This window comes from Microtus ochrogaster, chromosome 8 (assembly GCF_000317375.1).
Source record: "Microtus ochrogaster isolate Prairie Vole_2 chromosome 8, MicOch1.0, whole genome shotgun sequence".
NCBI lineage: Eukaryota > Metazoa > Chordata > Mammalia > Rodentia > Cricetidae > Microtus > Microtus ochrogaster.
Genome location: NC_022015.1, coordinates 70,559,736 through 70,577,960, shown reverse-complemented (window position 1 = coordinate 70,577,960; position 18,225 = coordinate 70,559,736). Strand labels below are relative to the sequence as shown.

Here is an 18,225-nt window from a genome sequence, read left to right as displayed (position 1 = left end):
TGTAGACCAGGCTGGTCTTGAACTCACAGAGATCCACCTGCCTCTGCCTCCCGAGGGCTGGGATTAAAGGCATGCGCCACTATCACCCAGCTTCTTTTCCCCCTCTTAAATGCTTCCATGTGCTCCTCATCACTCGCTTTCACATTCATGAACTCTTTTTCATTGTTATCTCATGCATAACGGTATATGCTTATACATGTATATTCCTAAATATAACCTGTATCTGTATCTTGGTCATAATATGTTTTCAGGGCTATTTGGTGTTGGGCAACCAATTGGTGTGCTCTTCCCTAACGAAGACAGTTTTCCAGCTCTCAGCAGTCCTTAGTTGCTTGTAGTTCTTTTTGTAGGACTGAGACATTGTGGACTTTTCCTCATCTGTTTTGACATGTCTATCAGTGTCATCCTTACGCAGGTCATGTTTGACCAGTGTTTTTGGTGAGACTTTATAGGTGTAGCCTATGACATTACAAGAAGATACAGTCTCACAGCAAACTCCCTGACCTGGGCCTTGCAGTCTTCTCTCTTCCTCTTCCAAAATATTTCCTAAGCTTTAGGTGCGAGAGGGTTTTGTAGATGTATCCACTGAGGCAGGGGTTCCACAGTTCTACATTTTGATTGGTTATGGTTTTCTGTAGTGGTCCCCATCTTTTGCAAAGAGAAGTTTCCTTGATGAGGAATGGAGACTACACTTATCTGTGGGTACAAGGACAAATGTTTAGATTGTTGCCAGGAATCATGATAGTATAATAAAGTATTATTTGTAGATTCTCAAAAACTGTATCTTCAGTAACAGTTAAGTTTCCAGTACCAGACATGGTTTCCCTCTTGCTTAGTGTGTCTTAAGTTCAATCAGAGAGACATTGGTTACCACCAAGGTATTCATGCCACTACTACACCCTGAGGAGTATAGTGTCATGCTGGTCATAGAAATGGTTCATATCAGGCATCATAGCAGGGTAGGACTGTTGCTTGCCTCTATCCCTTGCATATCCCCTTCTGTCAGTATGAAAGCTAGTCCTCAGGGAGGCATTCAGGCCATTGAAACTTCTTCTTTAAAGGTTTGATAGGGATTCATCAGTGAATTTTTTCAATTCTTGAGTTTTTTGTGTGTTTTTTTTTTTTTTGGTTGTGAGACTATCACTGCTTCTGTTGTATTATACAGTTATTTGGTTTATTTAATTCTTCTTGATTTGTTTTTCTGTGTAATAAATATCTAGAAATTAATCCACTTCTATATTTTCTAATACTTTTAGTCTTCAAGAAATTTCCTTATTATTCCATATAGATGTCTACTGGGAAATGTTTCAATTTAGTAGTACTCATTTTCTCCCTTTTCTTCTTTCCCTCCCTCACTTCATACTTCATCTCTTCCCATTCTGTCTCCCTCCCTCTTTTTCTTTCTCTTTCCTCCACAATTTTTTGTTTTGGAATATTGAAACTTTCAGGAAAATTGAAAGACTATATTCTATTGTTTACATTTTGTCATATTTTTTTCTTTATACCTACATATTTTTTCTAAATACTAAATGTATCTCTTATCAATAAGATTATTCTTTTGAATAATCACAATACCATTGCTGTACTTAATGTATAAAGTGAGAACATGGTAATTTCAGTGTATGGTTGAGGGGAAGGATTTTATTGTAGATATGAAGGCGAGTACAGTAGAGGTATTGGGGGAGTCCAGAGAAGAGAGAGAAAGTAGTACACTGAACCTGAACAGCAGAGTGGACTTGGCCATGTGGGTGGGGAAAGCAAGAGAGGAAGACAAAAGTTTAAAAGGAAGACCAAGTTGAGCAAATGGCTGAAATGGAAAGGGTTCAATAGGAAGCTGGGGGGAAGAGAAGCCCATAAGCTGGAGAAGTTTAGAGTAGAGGGCAGGGTAAGAAGAGCCAAGACCCCAGCATAGACTCTGTTATAGGTATTTATGATGCAGGGAGAGCCTTGAGGCCAGCATGCACTTTTGGATGCTAATAAGCAACACAGCAATTTGTCCTAAATATCTTTTGGATCTGAGAATATATAACTTATTGATTCATTGCCACATAAGATACAGCTGTTATTATATGCTTTTCTAATTAGCACAATAAGGTCAATGACAGCTATCCCACCATCCACCTTATCAATCCTAGACTCCCCCAAAGGATCCTGATAACATTTAGTTTTCTTGTCTCTGTAGTTTTCTTTAAATTTGTCACAGTTTCCCCAACTATATTATTGTCTTTAATGACATTTACATTTTTTACTATATACTTGTGGCTTTCCTTTTAAAAATACAAGTCAGTTTTCTTGTAGAATATCTCCTGTATCAGGCTTTCTTTTAGGGGCTACTGACCAACTCCCAACTCATGACATGGAGACTTCTTATTAGTTATGAATGCTTGGCCTAACTTAGGCTCGTTTTTTGATAGCTCTTATAACTTAACCTGGTTTTCTTCATCTGTGTTTTGCCTTAAGACTTTTTAAACTTTTCTTTCCTTATGTACATCTTACTTTCCTGCTGCCTCTGTATCTGGCTGGCAACTGCCTGGCTTCTGGCCCTGGGTGTGTCCTCCTCTTTCTCCCTCTCTCTCCTCCTTCCTCTTCCTCTCATTTTTCTCATTTATGTTCTCTGCCTGCCGGTCCCACCTATCTCTCTTTTGTCTAGCTATTGGCCATTCAGCTTTTTATTAGACCAATCAGGTACCTTAGGCAGGCAAGGCAAAACAACAACACATCTCTTCATAATTAAACAAATGCAACAGAAACAAATATAACACACCTTTACACAGTTAAAGTAATATTCCACAGCATAAACATAACACACCTTTATACAGTTAAAGTAATATTCCACAGCATAAACAAATGTAACACATCTTTGCTCAGTTAAAATAATATCCACAACAGTCTACAATTGTGAATTTGTAGGATTGTTTCCTTATGGTTAGATTCTGTTTAAATATTCTATATAGGGGATAGGTAGTTGGACAAGCTTTAGTATGGAGAAAGAGTAGAAGGATGCTAAGAAGAGGGCATTAAGACAATTATTTTGGTGAATAATTTAGTGGATTGAATCTGAGTAGCAGTGGTAAGGACCTGAGGTCCCATCTAGAAAAGATTGTAGATGGACTTCCTGTCTGACTCTGGTTATAATAGATGACAGACAGGGAGGAACACATAATAATTCCGAAATTAGTAGGAAATGGCTCCATTCATCAATTCAGAGAATTAGTGTTGGCTTCTGAGATTATTTTTTACATGTATATTTTAAAATCCACATGAAACATTTAGAGAAAGATATTTGACATGGAAGATCTGAGTTTTAGACAAGCTCTGAGATAAAGATAGTTGACATGGAAAATCTGGGTTTTAGACGAGCCCTAGTCTCTTTAAATTTCAGTGTGGGTGTAAAATATTATCCTGATGTTAGAAGGTAAGCCTTAGACACAGATGAGACTGTACAGATACAGCGTTCATGGAAAAGGGTGGATTATCAACGACTCTTAGCTAAGATCCTCTGCTATTTTCTTGTAGTGGTTTTGTTTGTCAGAACTTTAAGTTCCAAAGTCATTCCATTAACTTGCTCTTTAGACATCAACTAAACTCAGATTTTCTAAGTTTCATTATAGATTGTTTCCCCAACTAGACTACAAAACCAGTGGCACTGACCTCAATGTTACATTGCAATAATTCATGTTTCAGCCAGGTAAATGTGAAGTGTATCCAAGGATAAGAAGCATACCTCAATTAAGATGGGACTGTCTGACCTACCCACATTGTTATTTGGTTCAGTCCCAGAATGCGAGGATGTGTGTATGCAAATCAACCAAACACAATAAAGATGATCATAAATCAGATGTGCATGTACATATGTATGATTCTACAATCTGGATTGCAGTTCTGCAGTGGAACGACTCCAGACTGACTTAGCAAAAGACAATGAAAAAAAAAAAACTGTTCTCTCAACTCTGCAATAACTTGGCTTTATCCAGTTTTGTTGCTGTGTTTCTGCTGATGGCTCTCAGTGCATGGAGAAAAGAGTCAGGGTTCAGATGTTCTCCCCACTTCTCAAGAAATCTTTTACACTTTTCCACAGGTAGAAGCTTAGGATCTCATCAGTACTAAAGAGTGTTATGGCAGTTGTGAATTCCTTCATCCCCAACCATCCAGTCTCTAACATGGTTAGAATCACGTCAGATGAACATCTACAAAATGGAAATTTTTATTCAGTGAACTCTAAGAGATAAAGAGGATGAAGCAATGTAAAAGAAGGGGAAAAACTCAAATACTCCTTGTAGAGAAAGACAAGACTGAGCCCAGTGGAAAGGGCTGATGGTTTGGCTGCCAATATCTGTTACTTAACAGCTGACATTTTCCAGACCTCACTTCAGGGAAGGCAACACCTGATTTCACTTAAAGCTGCAGCATCTGCCCTACTACTTTTCCCAGCCAGCCTAATGCCTCACCCACCAGCACCATGATGAGCCAAGGAAAGAGGATGCAATTAGCTGTGAGTGGGGGTTGGGATGAGTGGAGTTCTTATCTGATAGTGAAGATAGCTAGCTTGGGAGGTTTCGCCCCCATGTGCAAACATAGACAAGTGCCAAGAGGCAAGAGCGAGACTGGCAGGATCAGCTCGACATCCTGTGATTGGCTTTGGTGGTGGTGATTGTTTTAATAGCTGTGGCTCTCTAGCCTCTGCTTTCCCCAATCACAGTCACTGCTGGACATGTGGAGCAGATAAAAACATTTCTCTCAAACATTGGTCTTGCCAAAGAGAACTAGTAAAAGATGATCAGAGCACTAATGTTGAATTATTTTCTCTCTCATCTAGAGCTCTTGGGCTCTGCTCCAAAATGTTTGATGATCATGCCCATAGGGGAGAAAAAAAGCACACAACTGAATACACTTCAGAATTTCAATTTTCAAATAATTCTCATATTCAACACTGCTAATGACATTTTTCTCTCTAGAATTTAAATATGGATGATTAATCTTAGTGGCATGATGCACCTCTTTTTTAATACCCATTCTTATAGTGAATCTAATCAACCAACAAATGGTAGACATCTAATTTTAAATTAAGCTAATTCTGGAATTATATTTATTACATACTTTTGTATTTGTTCCACTCTCAAATGAGGATCATGATTATATTTCAGTTCTTCTGGTGTCATCGTCCTTTCAAACCCTGTTTAAATATCCCTCCAGAGTCTGAGTAGTCCCTTTTCCTCAGTTTAGTAAGCTGAATAGATGGCCATAGATCCCTCTTAGGAAGGAGAATTAAGAGAATATATAATCCTGCATTTTTTTCCTAAAGATCTGACTGAAACTCTGCACTGCACAGGAACTCCAAGTGATCAAAGCATAAAGGGTAACTATCCTCCTAATCCCACTGATTCATTTTTGTTTTGTGTTTTGTTTCTTTGGTGGCAGAGTGTAGCCATTAAGTAACACCCATATTTCTGTCTGTATATTTGCTAATAGGGATGTCATGTTTTGCTATTTCCACAAGTCTGATAGTAATGCTCAGCTGGCATCCCTTTGACCTACTTCCTACTTGGCCTTCAGGAAGTGACCATCAATGCTTTCTCTTGCTTTTCCTACCTCCTGCCCAGATCATCTCCACGGTTTTGACAAGAACAAATTTTGACTGTAGATAAAAGGTCACCATCAGAGTTCTTAGTGATCCGGTGTACCTCTCCCGCATACCCACACCAGCCTTGGTGAATAACAGCAAATAAGGAGGAATATGGGCCACTCCCTCCCTAGCTTATGCATTAAATACTCTGTCTTCATCTTGTGGCGCTGTTTAGGAAGATTGTAGAAATTTTAGAAGGTGAAACCTGCTTAGAGAAAATCTCAAGGATTTTGATGGCCTCTGGTTTTTGTCCCCTATGAGGTAAACAGTCTCCTTTTTTAACATGTTCCTTCTATCGTTACACCCTGCCTTACATTAATGGAGTCAAGAATTATTGATTGAAATATCTGTAATCATGATCCAAAACAAAATAAGTTTTTCATATCAAGCATTAGATTGCATTGATGCACATGGAGCAATTACAATGTTTGGGTTTTGTTTTTTTTTTTTGTTTTGTTTTGTTTTGTTTTGTTTTTTTAGATTCCCTCTGGAACATAACCTTCAGACAGTCTCCTGGCCTTACATCCATTTTAATGTGGCTACTTCTCTAAGCCCCTTATTTCTCCCTCTATAATCTGTCATTGCAACTAGAACACTTCTATTTTTCTCACTATAGTCATAGCTTTTTCCAGGCTTCTAAACATGACAGTAGCAATAATTTTGCCCCATCTCCAGCAATCTTTGCAGAGACATAAAGTCTCATGTCCAAGAAAGTAATCCAAAACCCAGTTCTTTGATCAAGTGCCTTTAAAAGTCATGGTCCAAGAGGACATCCTTGGCTCTCCCTAGTAATTCTCACAACTTGTTGGCTGCATCCTATCTTTGTTTGTTTAATTGGGTTATACTGAGTTCTAATTCTATTGTGGTTATTTGACCATTGTCCAGGACATTACTGGGAACAATTGCTAACTACCTATTGCCCTTTATGGGTGGAGCATCTTCAGCATTTTCTAACACAATGTGGGTAGTACCTCTTACTAGGGAAGAATGAGTTTCCTTGGAAACATTTGGTGTTCAGTAAGGCATTTTCTTCAAATGCCTGAAACATTCAACCAGATGCCCCTAATTCATATTTTAGACTTTGGGGTTATTCTAACAGACTCTTGGCAGTATAACAGAGCAGATTTGATTCAACATTCAAACACTTCTGAAGACCTGTAGCTGTCAAGATCTCCATATTTCTACTTAACCATATTTATTCTTTTATGGCGTGTTCTTACTTACATGCTTCCTGCACTCAGCCTATTGCTTTTCTTCAGGGCTTCAGCAGAGTTCTGTATAATCTAAAACTCTATTCTCTATGTACAGATTTCCTCCAATATATTTTAAATCCCTGAATTATTAAAATTACATCTCTCTACCCAGATGGGTGTTTTCTCAAATCACAGTCACCAAAATCTCTAGCTCATAAACTGTCACCTTTTGTCAGGAATTATCAATGCATGCCCACCTACCCCATTCCAGACAACCTTCTTTTTCTGCTGTGCTAGCCAGTTTCAAACTCCCATTTCAATACCTGTTTCCTGGGACAATTTTTTACTCTCATTCTGATAGTTTAGTTTACCTAAGCAGGAGACACCAGATTAGGATTAGTTGTGTTGGAGAAATGGAGTACAGATCTAAACAGACTCTCAACAGAGGAATCTCAGAGGGCTGAAAGAAACTTAAGGAATTGCTTAACATCCTTAGTTGTAGTAATAGGAGCAGCAGGGCTGCGTCCCCCAGCACCCCGCTGCCCGCACGGCTAGCTTTATACCCTAAATAATTACACGAACACTGTATTCTTTTAAACACTGCTTGGCTCTTTAGCTTTAGCCCTTTTCTCGGCTAACTCTCGCTCCTGGACTAAACCATTTCCAATCATGTGTGTCGCACCCCAAGGTGCGCTTACCAGGAAGATTCTAGCCTACGTGCATCCTGGGTCGGAGCTTCATCGCGTGTGCCTCAGAGAGCAGAGCTCTCGCCTCTGCCCGCAAGAGTGGAGCATCGTGTCTCTCTGAGGCGTCTGCCCCCGAGAGGAGAGCTGTCGAGTCTGACCTCACTTCCTCTTCCGCCCAGCATTCTGCTCTGTTTACTCCTCCCTCCTGTTTTAACCTATCAGGGCAAGCAGCTTCTTTATTTAATTAACCAATGGCCTTCCTCCATCACTTAGTCATCAGAGAAATGCAAATCAAAACAACTTTGAGATTCCATCTTACACCTGTAAGAATGGCCAAGATCAAAAACACTGATGACAATTTATGCTGGAGAGGTTGTAAGGAAAAGGGAACACTTCTGCACTGCTGGTGGGACTGCAAGCTGGTACAACCCCTTTGGACGTCAGTGTGGCGATTTCTCAGAAAATTAGGAAACAACCTTCCTCAAGACCCAGTAATACCACTTTTGGGTATATATCCAAAGGATGCTCAATCGTGCCACAGGGACATGTGCTCAACAATGTTCATAGCAGCTTTGTTTGTCATACAGAACCTGGAAACAACCTAAATGCCCCTTGACTAAAGAATGGATAAGGAAAATGTGGTACATTTACACAATGGAGTACTACACAGCAGAAAAAAATAATGACAGCTTGAATTTTGTACAAAAATTGGATGGAGCTAGAAAACATTATTTTAAGTGAGGTAACCCAGACACATAAAAGACAATTATCACATGTACTCACTCATAAGTGGTTTTTAAACATAAAGCAAAGAAAACCAGCCCACAAATTACAATCCCAGAGAATTTAGACAACAATGAGGACCCCAATCTACATGGGAAATAGAAAAAGATAACATCTCCTAAGTAAATTGAGAGCATGAAGACTTTGGGGGAGGTTTGAAGCGGGGTAGAGAGAGAAAGGGAGAGGAGCAGACAAAAATGTAGAGCTCAATAAAAATCAATTTGAAAATGCTCAAAAAAAGAAAAAAGACTAACGAGAGGGGAGAAGGGAAATATCAGGGGAGGAGAATATAGTACAGTTCCAGGAAAGTTCCTTCCAGACCCATGTGCTCTTCAAGCCAAAATTACCTATAGAAATAGTCTTGCAACTTAATGGAATGAAATTGCCTTAGCATCTATGATGTCAATGCTCGGTTATTGAGTACGGAGCAGCTCATGGAATATGTAACTTTAGTGTGAACAGAATATTAAGGGAAGAAGATCAGCATTTGGATCAGTCATTCTGTCTGTTGGAGATTTGAGTGGCACATTTTTAAGGCTACCATACTTGTGCACACATATACATAGGATCAGACAGTTAGTTATATCTAGAAATCATATTCTATTACTGTTATATTTTTAAGTTTTTAAATTATAATAAAATAGAATTACATCATGTCCTTCATTCTCTTCCTTTCTATCTCTCCCAGGTGCCCCCATTCCCTCTCAAAACGATGGCTTGTTTTTCTTTCATGATTATTGTTACACATATTTCATAAATATATAAATACAATCTACTGAATCCATTAGTGTTGTTGTGTGTATATGGTATCAGTGCTGACCACTTGGATTTGGATAACCAATTAGGAGGCCCTTCCCTGGGAGAGACTAATTCTCCCTTTCTCTGCAATCTAGTTGCCTATAGTTCTTGGTTTATGGAAAACCCTGTGGAACTTCCCCTTCCTTTACAGTATGTCTATTGGTATTATTATCCTTCGGATCCTATTTAGGCAACCATATTGTTGAAGTATCATGAGTATAGCTTACCTTTCATTTCTAGGAGACACAATCTCACAACAAATCCCCTGGTCCTCTGTCTCTTAAAATATTCCTGTCCCCTTTCCACATTGTTTCCTGAGCTTTAGTTGCAGAAGCTGCATTGTAGATGTATCTGTGACCAACATAGTACCTTCTGCCTGTACTTCCTTTGGCCGTAAATTATGAATATAGGTCCTTGTGTGTGATAGTAGTGACCCACTGTGCTCAGGGATACACAGGATTAGGGACAATCTAATGGCTCTGGCACTTGTGCACACAACATTGGGTGTATGATTCATTTTGTGGCTACTCTAACCACAAGAAGGGAGGCAGCATCAAGTGATGAATGTTTCCTTAGATTACTTACTACTTACTATGGTTAACCCTTCTGGTGTAAAGAGCCTCTATCACTAGCAGGCCAGGCAGTTAAATAGATCTACATACTACATGAGGCAAAGTAGCTGGAAAAAGCAGAGTGTCCATGTTCTGGCATTTACACTCGGTCTCAAAAGCAGTGTTTCTAGATGCTGTGTGGACAGGTGTGTCGTAGCAGAAATTGAGAGCACAAGCTCTCTGTCACTTATTTTGTTAAAGTTTTCTCAGCTTTGGTCTGTAAAGAAAGGATTTCTTCTGGCTGGCTGCTATGAGCTTTTGCCATGCCTCCATCATTGTTAATCATTTTTTCAAATTCTGTCAACAGAAACTCTACTCGGTACGTGTATTCTCTAGCTCTGGCAGACATTTCTCCAAGAAGCCCTAAATGTTTTGTTATAAAATGGTAATTTTAAACCAAGATCTTGGTGCTAGGCATGTTTGTATATGTTAGAAATCCATTGTTGCTAGAATTATTCTTAATATTCTGTATAGTAGAAATAGTACATAGAGAGATTCAGGACATATAGGTTGTGTATGTATATATATGAATATATATATATACATATGTGTGTTTGTAATATTAGGAATAGTGTTTTAAAATAATATATCTAACTATATATATTTTGTATCCTTCTGTCTATGTGTATCTTTATTTTTATTTTTAAAATGCTAACTTTTTGTTTTTATTGAGCTATACATTTTTCTTCACTCCCCTCCCTTGTTCCACTTTCCCCTTATACCCTCCCCATGACCACCATGCTCCCAATTTACTTAGGAGATCATGTCTTTTTCACCTTCCTATGTAGATCCATGTCTGTCTCTCTTAGGGTCCTCCTTGTTACCTAGGTTCTCTGGAATTGTGACTTATAGGCTGACTTTTCTTTGCTTTATTTCCAAAAATCACTTATGAGTGAATACATATTATATTCTGGATCTGGGTTACCTCACACAATATGGTTTTCTTCTATATCCATCCATTTACCTGCAAATTTCAAGATGTCATTATTTTTTACTGCTGAGTAGTACTCCATGGTGTAGCTATGCCACATTTTCTTTACCCATTCTTCAGTTGAGAAGCATCTAGATTGTTTCCAGGTTTTGGCTATTACTAATAATGTTGCTATGAACATAGTTGAACAAATGTCCTTGTAGTATGTTTGAACATCTTTTGGGTATATACTGAGACTTGAGGTAGATTTTTTTTCTAATTTTCTGAGAAATCATCATAGTGATTTCCAAAGCAGCTGTACAAGTTTGCTTACCCCACATCCTCTACAGCACATATTGCCATCAGTGTTTTTGATTATTGGCCGTTCTTACAGGTGTAAGATGGGATCTCAGAGTTGTTTTGATTTGCATTTCTCTGCTGTCTAAGGATGTTGAACATTTCTTTAAGTATCTTTCAGCCCTTTGAGATATGTCTGTTGAGAGTTCTCCGTTTAGATCTGTAACCCATTTTTAAATTGGATTATCTGTTCTTTTGATGTCAAGTTTCTTGAATTCTTAGTATATTTTGGATATCGGTCATCTGTTCAATGTGGAACTGGTAAAGAGATTTTCCCATTCTATAGGCTGCTGTTTTGTCTTGTTGACCATATCATTTGCTTTACAGAAGTTTCTCAGTTTAAGAAGGTTCCATTTATTAACTGTTTCTCTCAGTGTCTGTGCTGCTGGGGTTATATTTAGAAAGTGGTCTCCTGCTGGGGTTATATTTAGAAAGTGGTCTCCCACTTTCTCTTCTATGAGTTTTGGTGTGCTTTGTTTATGTTGAGGTCTTTGACCCATTTGGACTTGAGTTTTGTGCATGGCTATAATTGTGGATCTATTTGCATTCTTCTATATCTTGATATCCATTTATGCCAGCACCATTTGTTAAATATGCTTTATTTTTTCCATTTTATATGTTTATCTTCTTTGTCAAAAATCAGGTATTTGCCGGGCAGTGGTGGCGCACGCCTTTAATCCCAGCACTTGGGAGGCAGAGGCAGGTGAATCTCTGTGAGTTGGAGACCAGCCTGGTCTACAAGAGCTAGTTCCAGGACAGGCTACAAAACCACAGAGAAACCCTGTCTCGAAAAACCAAAATAAATAAATAAATAAATAAATAAATAAAAATAAATAAATAAATAAATAAATAAATAAATAAATAAATAAAAATAAATAAATAAATAAATAAATAAAAATAAATAAATAAATAAAAATCAAGTATTTGTAGGTATGTGGATTGATATCTGGGTCTCCAATTCAGTTTCATTGGTCCTCCTGCCTGTTTTTATGCCAATACCAGACTGTTTTCATTACTGTAACTCTTTGGTAAAGATTGAAGTTTGGGATTGTGATGCCTCCAGAAGTTCTTTTGTTGTATACAGGATTGTTTTGGCTATCCTGGATTTTTTGCTTTTCCATATGAAGTGGAGTATTATTCTTCCAAGGTGTGTGAAGAATTTGTCTGAGATTTTGATAGATATTGCATTGAATCTGTAGATTGCTTTTGGTAAGATTGCCATTTTTACTATGTTAAATTCTACCTACCCAAAAGAGGAGATCTTTCCATATTCTGGTATCTTCTTCAATTTTTTTCTTCAAAGTTTTAAAGTTCTGGTCATACACGTCTTTTACTTGTTTGGTTAGCATTACCGCCAAGGCATTTTATGTTATTTGTGGCTTTTATGATGTGTGATGTTTCTCTGATTTCTTTCTTGGCTCATATATCATATGTATAAAAGAGAGGTACTGGTTTTTTTAGTTAATTTTGTATTCTGCTACATTACTGAAGGTGTTTATGAGTTGTAGCAGTTCCCTGGTAGAATTTTTTGGGGTCACTTAAGTATACTGTCATATCATCTGCAAATAGTGAGAGTTTGACTTCTATTCCAGTTTGTTCCCCTTGATATCCTTTTGTTTTCTTATTGCTCTAGTGAGAAGCTTATATATTGAATAGATATGGAGTAAGTGGACAATCTTGTCTTGTTCCTGATTTCAGTGGGATCACTTTGAGTTTCTCTCCATTTAGTCTGATGTTGACTATTGACTTGCTGTATATTGCTTTTATTATGTTTAGGTGTGTTCCTTGTATCCCTGCCCTCTCCAAGACTTTTATCATGAAGGGGTTTTGAATTTTGTCAAAAACCTTTTCATTATCTAATGAGATGAACATGTGTTTTTTTTTTTCTTTTAGTTTGTTTCTATGGTGGATTACATTGACAGATTTTCTTATATTGAACCATCCCTGCATCTCTGGGATGAAGCCTACTTGGTCATGGTAGATGATTTTCCTGATGTGTTCTTAAATCAGTTTTGCAAGTATTTTATTGAACATTTTTGCATAAATGTTCATGGGAGAGGTTGGTCTGTAATTCTCTTTCTTAGTAGTGTCTGTGTGGTTTGGGTATCAGGATAACATAGCCTCGTAAAAAGAGTTTGACATTGTTTCTTCTGTTTCTATTGTATTAGACAATTTGAGGAGTATTGGAATTAATTCTTCCTTGAAAGTCTTATAAAATTCTGCACTAAAACCATCTGGTCCTGGGCTTTTTTGGTTTGGAGAATTTTGATGACTGTTTCTATTTCCTTAGTGGTTATAAATCTATTTACTTTGTTTATATGGTCTTGATTAAATTTTGGTAAGTGATATTTATCCAGAAAACTGCCCATTTCCTTTGAGTTTTCTAATTTCGTGGAGTATGGTTTTTAAATTTATTTTTTAAAAAAACTATCTTTTCTCATTTTACATATCAAATCCATTTCCCACTCCCTCCCCTCCTCCTGCTCCCTCCACCTTCCCACCTTCCCACCTCCCCACTCACCATCCACACTTCTCAGAGAGGGTAAAGCTTCCCATGGAAAGTCAACAAAGTCTAGCACATTGCTTTGAGGTAGAACCAAGACCCTCCCCCTATATCTAGGCTGAGCAAGGTATCTCTCCAGAGAGAATGGATTCCAAAAAGCCAGTACAAGCAGTAGAGATAAATCCTTGTTTCACTGCGGTGGCCCCACAGTCTGCCCCAGCCATATAACTGTCATATGCATTCAGAGGATCTAGTTTGGTCCTATGCTGGTTCCCCTGCTGTCAGGCCAGAGTTGGAAGGCTTCCATTAGCTCAAGTAAGCTGTTTCAGTGGGTATCCCCATCATGGCATTGATCAGCCAGCAGGAGTACAAGTTTTTAGAGTATTACCTGATGACTCTCTGGATTTCCTCAGTGTCTGTTGTTATGTTTCCCTTTTCATATCTGATTTTGTTAATTTGGATATTCTCTCTCTTCCTTTTGGTTGGTTTGGATAAAGGTTTGTCTATTTTGTTGATTTTCTCAAAGAACCAACTCTTTGTCTCATTGATTCTTTCTATTGTTTTCTTTGTTTCTATTTTGTTGATTTCAGCTCTCAATTTGATTATTTCCTGTCATCTACTCCCTGATGGGTGTGTCTGCTTCTTTCTCTTCTAGAGTTTTTAGGTGTTCTGTTAACTCACTAGTGTGGGATTTTTCCAACTTCTTTATGTAGGCATTTAGTTCTATGAACTTTCCTCTTAACACTGCTTTCATTGTGTTTTATAAGTTTCAGTATGTTGCGTGGTAATTTTCATTGAATCTTAGGAAGTCCTTAAGTTCTTTATTTCTTCCTTAACCCACTGGTGATTCGACTGAGCATTATTCAATTTCCACATGTTTGTGAGCTTTCTGAAATTAGTGTTGCTGTTGAAGTCTAACTTTAAGCCATGGTGATCTGATAAGATACATGGGATTATTCCAATTTTTTATGTGTTGAGATTTGCTTTGTTCTGAGTATGAGGTTAATTTTTGAGAAGGTTCCATAGGGTGCTGAGAAGAAGGTATATTCTTTTATGTTTGAATGGAATATTATATAGTATCTGTTAAGTCCATTTGAGTCATAATATCTGTTAGTTCTCTTATTTCTCTATTAAGTTTCTGTCTGACAGACCTGTTCATTGGTGAGAATGACATGTTAAAGTCTTCCATTATTACTATGTGGGACTTAATATGTGGTTTAAGCTTTAGCAATGTTTCTCTTACATATGAGGGTAGCCTTGTATTTGGGGCATAAATGTTCATTATTGAGATTTCCTCTTTATGGATATTTCCTTTGTCAAATATGGAATGTCCTTCTTTGTCTCTTTTGATTGATCCTAGTTTGAAATCTATTTTGTTAGATATTAGGATAGCTACGCCTGCTTGTTTCATAGGTCCATTTGGTTAGAAAATTTTTTCCCAACCCTTTACTCTGAGGTGATGTCTGTCTTTGTAGTTAAGGTGTATTTCTTGTATGCAGTAGAGGGATGGAATATGTTTTAGTATCCAATCTGTTAGCCTTTGTCTTTTTATAGGTGAGTTGAGTCCATTTATATTAAGGGATATTAATGAACAGTGATTGCTAGTTTCTATCATTTTAGTTTTTGTTGTAGGTAATGTGTGCTTTTTCATTCTTTGGGGTTTGTTTCTCTGAGATCATCTATTGTCTGTATTTTTGTGGGTGTAGGTGACTTCCTTTGGTTGGAGTTTTCCTTCTAATACTTTGCGTAGGGCTGAATTTGTGTCTAGGTATTGTTTAAATCTGATTCTGCCATGGAATATCTTGTTTTCTCCATTTATGGTAATTGAAAGTTTTGCTGGGATAGTAGTCTGGGCTGTATCCTTGATCTCTTAATGTTTACATAACACTTGCCCAGAACCTTCTGGCTTTCATTGTTTCCATTGAGAAGTCAGGTGTAATTCTAATAGCTCTGTCTTTTTGTGTTACTTGGCCCTTTTCTTTTGAAACTCTTAATATTCTTTCTTTATGCTGTGTGTTTGGTGTTTTGATTATTATATAACAAGGGTACTTTTGTTTTTTTGGTCTAGTCCATTTGGTATTCTGTAAGCTTCTTGTACCTTTATAGGGGCATCCTTCTTTAGGTTGGGAAAGTTTTCTTCTATGATTTTGTTGAATATATTTTCTGTGCTTGTAGTTGGACTTCTTCTATCCCCAGTATTCTTAGGTTTGATCTTTTCATAATGTCCCATATCCCATGATGTCCAACATCTCCTGGATATTTTGTGTTAAACTTTTGTTAAATTTAACATTTTCTTTGACCCATGAATCTATTTCCTCTCTTGTATCGTCAACACTGAGATGCTCTCCTTCATCTCTTGTATTTTGCTGTTTATGTTTACATTTGTGGTTCCTGATCATTTATCCATAATTTCCATTTCAAGAATTCCCTCAATTTGTTTTTTCTTTATTGTCTCTATTTCGGTTTTCAAGTCTTGAATTGGTTTTTTTTTTCATCTGTTTGATTGCTTTTTCTTTAAGGGATTTGTTGATTTCTTCCAATTTTTTGTTTTTCTATTCCTCTACTTCTTTGAGAGAAATTTTTATTTCCTCTTTAAGAGTCTCAAACATTTTCCTAAAGTTATTTTTTAGGTTATCTTCTTCTGCTTCATCTGTGTTTGGGTGTCCAAATCTTGCTGCTGTAGAGCCACTGGTTTTTTTTGTTTGTTTGTTCTTGTTTTTTTTTTGTGGTGCTGTGTTTTTCTTTGTATAGTACAGTGTGTTCTTATCTTGGTATCTACCCATCTTTTCCTCCAATTGGTGTAGTTGGTGTTGTGTCTCTGGTGATCAGTTCTCCAGGCACCAGTGGATCCTGGGCTCAGATGGTTGATCCTCATGATGAAGTTGGAACCACAGTCCCGTCATGAAGAATATTGCTTGGTGGTGGAGTGGAGGTCAGGCATAGTCGGGTGGGCCTTCCTTGCCTGCTGGTTCCCATAAGGGTCAAATGTGGGCACTTTATGTATTTTTCTATCTATGCACATGCCCTGACTTGGCAGCCATTCAGATTAGTGAGTGCATTCAATGGTTCATTTATAAGTATATTTAACTATATGTGTATATGTGTACGTATGTATACAAAGGTTTGTACAAACATATGCATCTGTCTCTATGAATATATACTCACATTTATATGCATGGATTCTACTGATAATCCAATTTCAATCCAACTCCAAAATTGATCCTGGTCTTCTCTCTTTGTTTTTAGTAACTTTTTGTAGCCTAGAATTTTTTTTAGAATTTATTTAACCAGTTACCATTTTAAATGAGATTAGATTAGTTTTAGTTATTGACAATTAAAACAAATATTGCAAAGATACTAACTGTACATTTATCCTGCAGACTTTTCTAAGCATTTATATTGGACAATCTTAAGAGATTGTACATTTACATTTTAACAGATAATCCAAAATATCCTCTAGAATTATCACTCAGATTTTTAGCAACTTGTTTTAGGAGTACAGTTCTTAAAAGTTATATTAGCCTCTTTACTAATCTTAGGGTCCCTTGTGATTTCCTCCTGTCATCATTTTGATTAGTTCCTAATGGGATCCAAAAGACGTGCTATACTCGTTGGCACTCAGTTTTCCCTTTCATCTAGTTAAAATGATTAATGGAACAATTCCTCTCTAGCTCCGAGTCTTCTGATAGTGCTGTAATTTTTTATTCACAGACATTTCCAAAATCTCATTCTCCTCCAACAGCCTAGGCTAAATTGTCGGCATTTATGCCTTCTTTATATCCTAGTTAAGGTTTCATTGCCCTGACTAACCTGGAGATATTAAGCTCTCAGTTTAGAGATATCTTCACTCTTTCAATGGCTATGTTCTCCTCCTAGGCAATTTTCAAACTTCTCTCTCTTAATAGTTGCAATTAAATGCCCCCTGTTGGTTGTACTTACAAGCCAAATGGTTTCAGATTTAACTGCTGTGCTTCTCTGAATTTCAATAGGCAGTTTCAGAGTGTACCTCACTCTGAGATTTCTTTCACATTTTTCTCATTTTATTGCTTTTTCTCTTTTTAAAGCCTCTATCAGATGACTTCCTAGGGCTCATCAGTATTATTCACTCTAAATTGAAACTTAAAACAATGTGTCTATTTTTTTTTAGTGTATTGAATAGTGTTTAGCAGTAGCATGACCTGAAGGAAATTTGCTACAATGAACAATGATAACTGAGGTTGGATAGCTAGGGTATAAATCTTAAATGACATTGAAAGGTTCAAAATAACACCTGCTAAGTAAGGTATTTATTAAGGTTTATTATGTACCAGATATTAAATTGATGCTAAAGGGTTAGTAGAACAAATACTCCAGTCTGCCTTGAGAGAGAAAGACAGAGCTGAACAATAAGCCTCATTAGCTAATTGCTATAATAGAGACAGATAAACAGCCAAGACAGAACAGAGATGCTATGTCTCTACTTGGCAAGTCAGAAATTCCCACACAGGAAATTACTGATCTTTCTATGAAGAGTAAAGAAATGAGGAGAAAAGACATACAGACAGAGTCAACAAGCCTGTAATAACATGAAATATGAGAAAATGTAGTTCAGCAAAGGATGGTGGGGAGTTCTAAGGTAGCACAAATTCCATCAAACTCCAGTATCTTGAAACCCTTTGGGCCCAGTATAAGCATATGCTGTTCTTCCTACCCCTTACAATCTCTTTCAACTCATGTCAATGAAGTGGTTCTCTCTCTCTCTCTCTCTCTCTCTCTCTCTCT

General features: G+C 37.3%; 1 protein-coding gene across 3 annotated transcripts in view; it reads left to right on the top strand.

Annotated features, from left to right (window-relative positions):
- Hpse2 (heparanase 2 (inactive)) overlaps positions 1-18,225 on the top strand; it is a 627,972-nt gene that overhangs the window by 369,562 nt on the left and 240,185 nt on the right. The gene's annotated exons all lie outside the window — the stretch shown is intronic.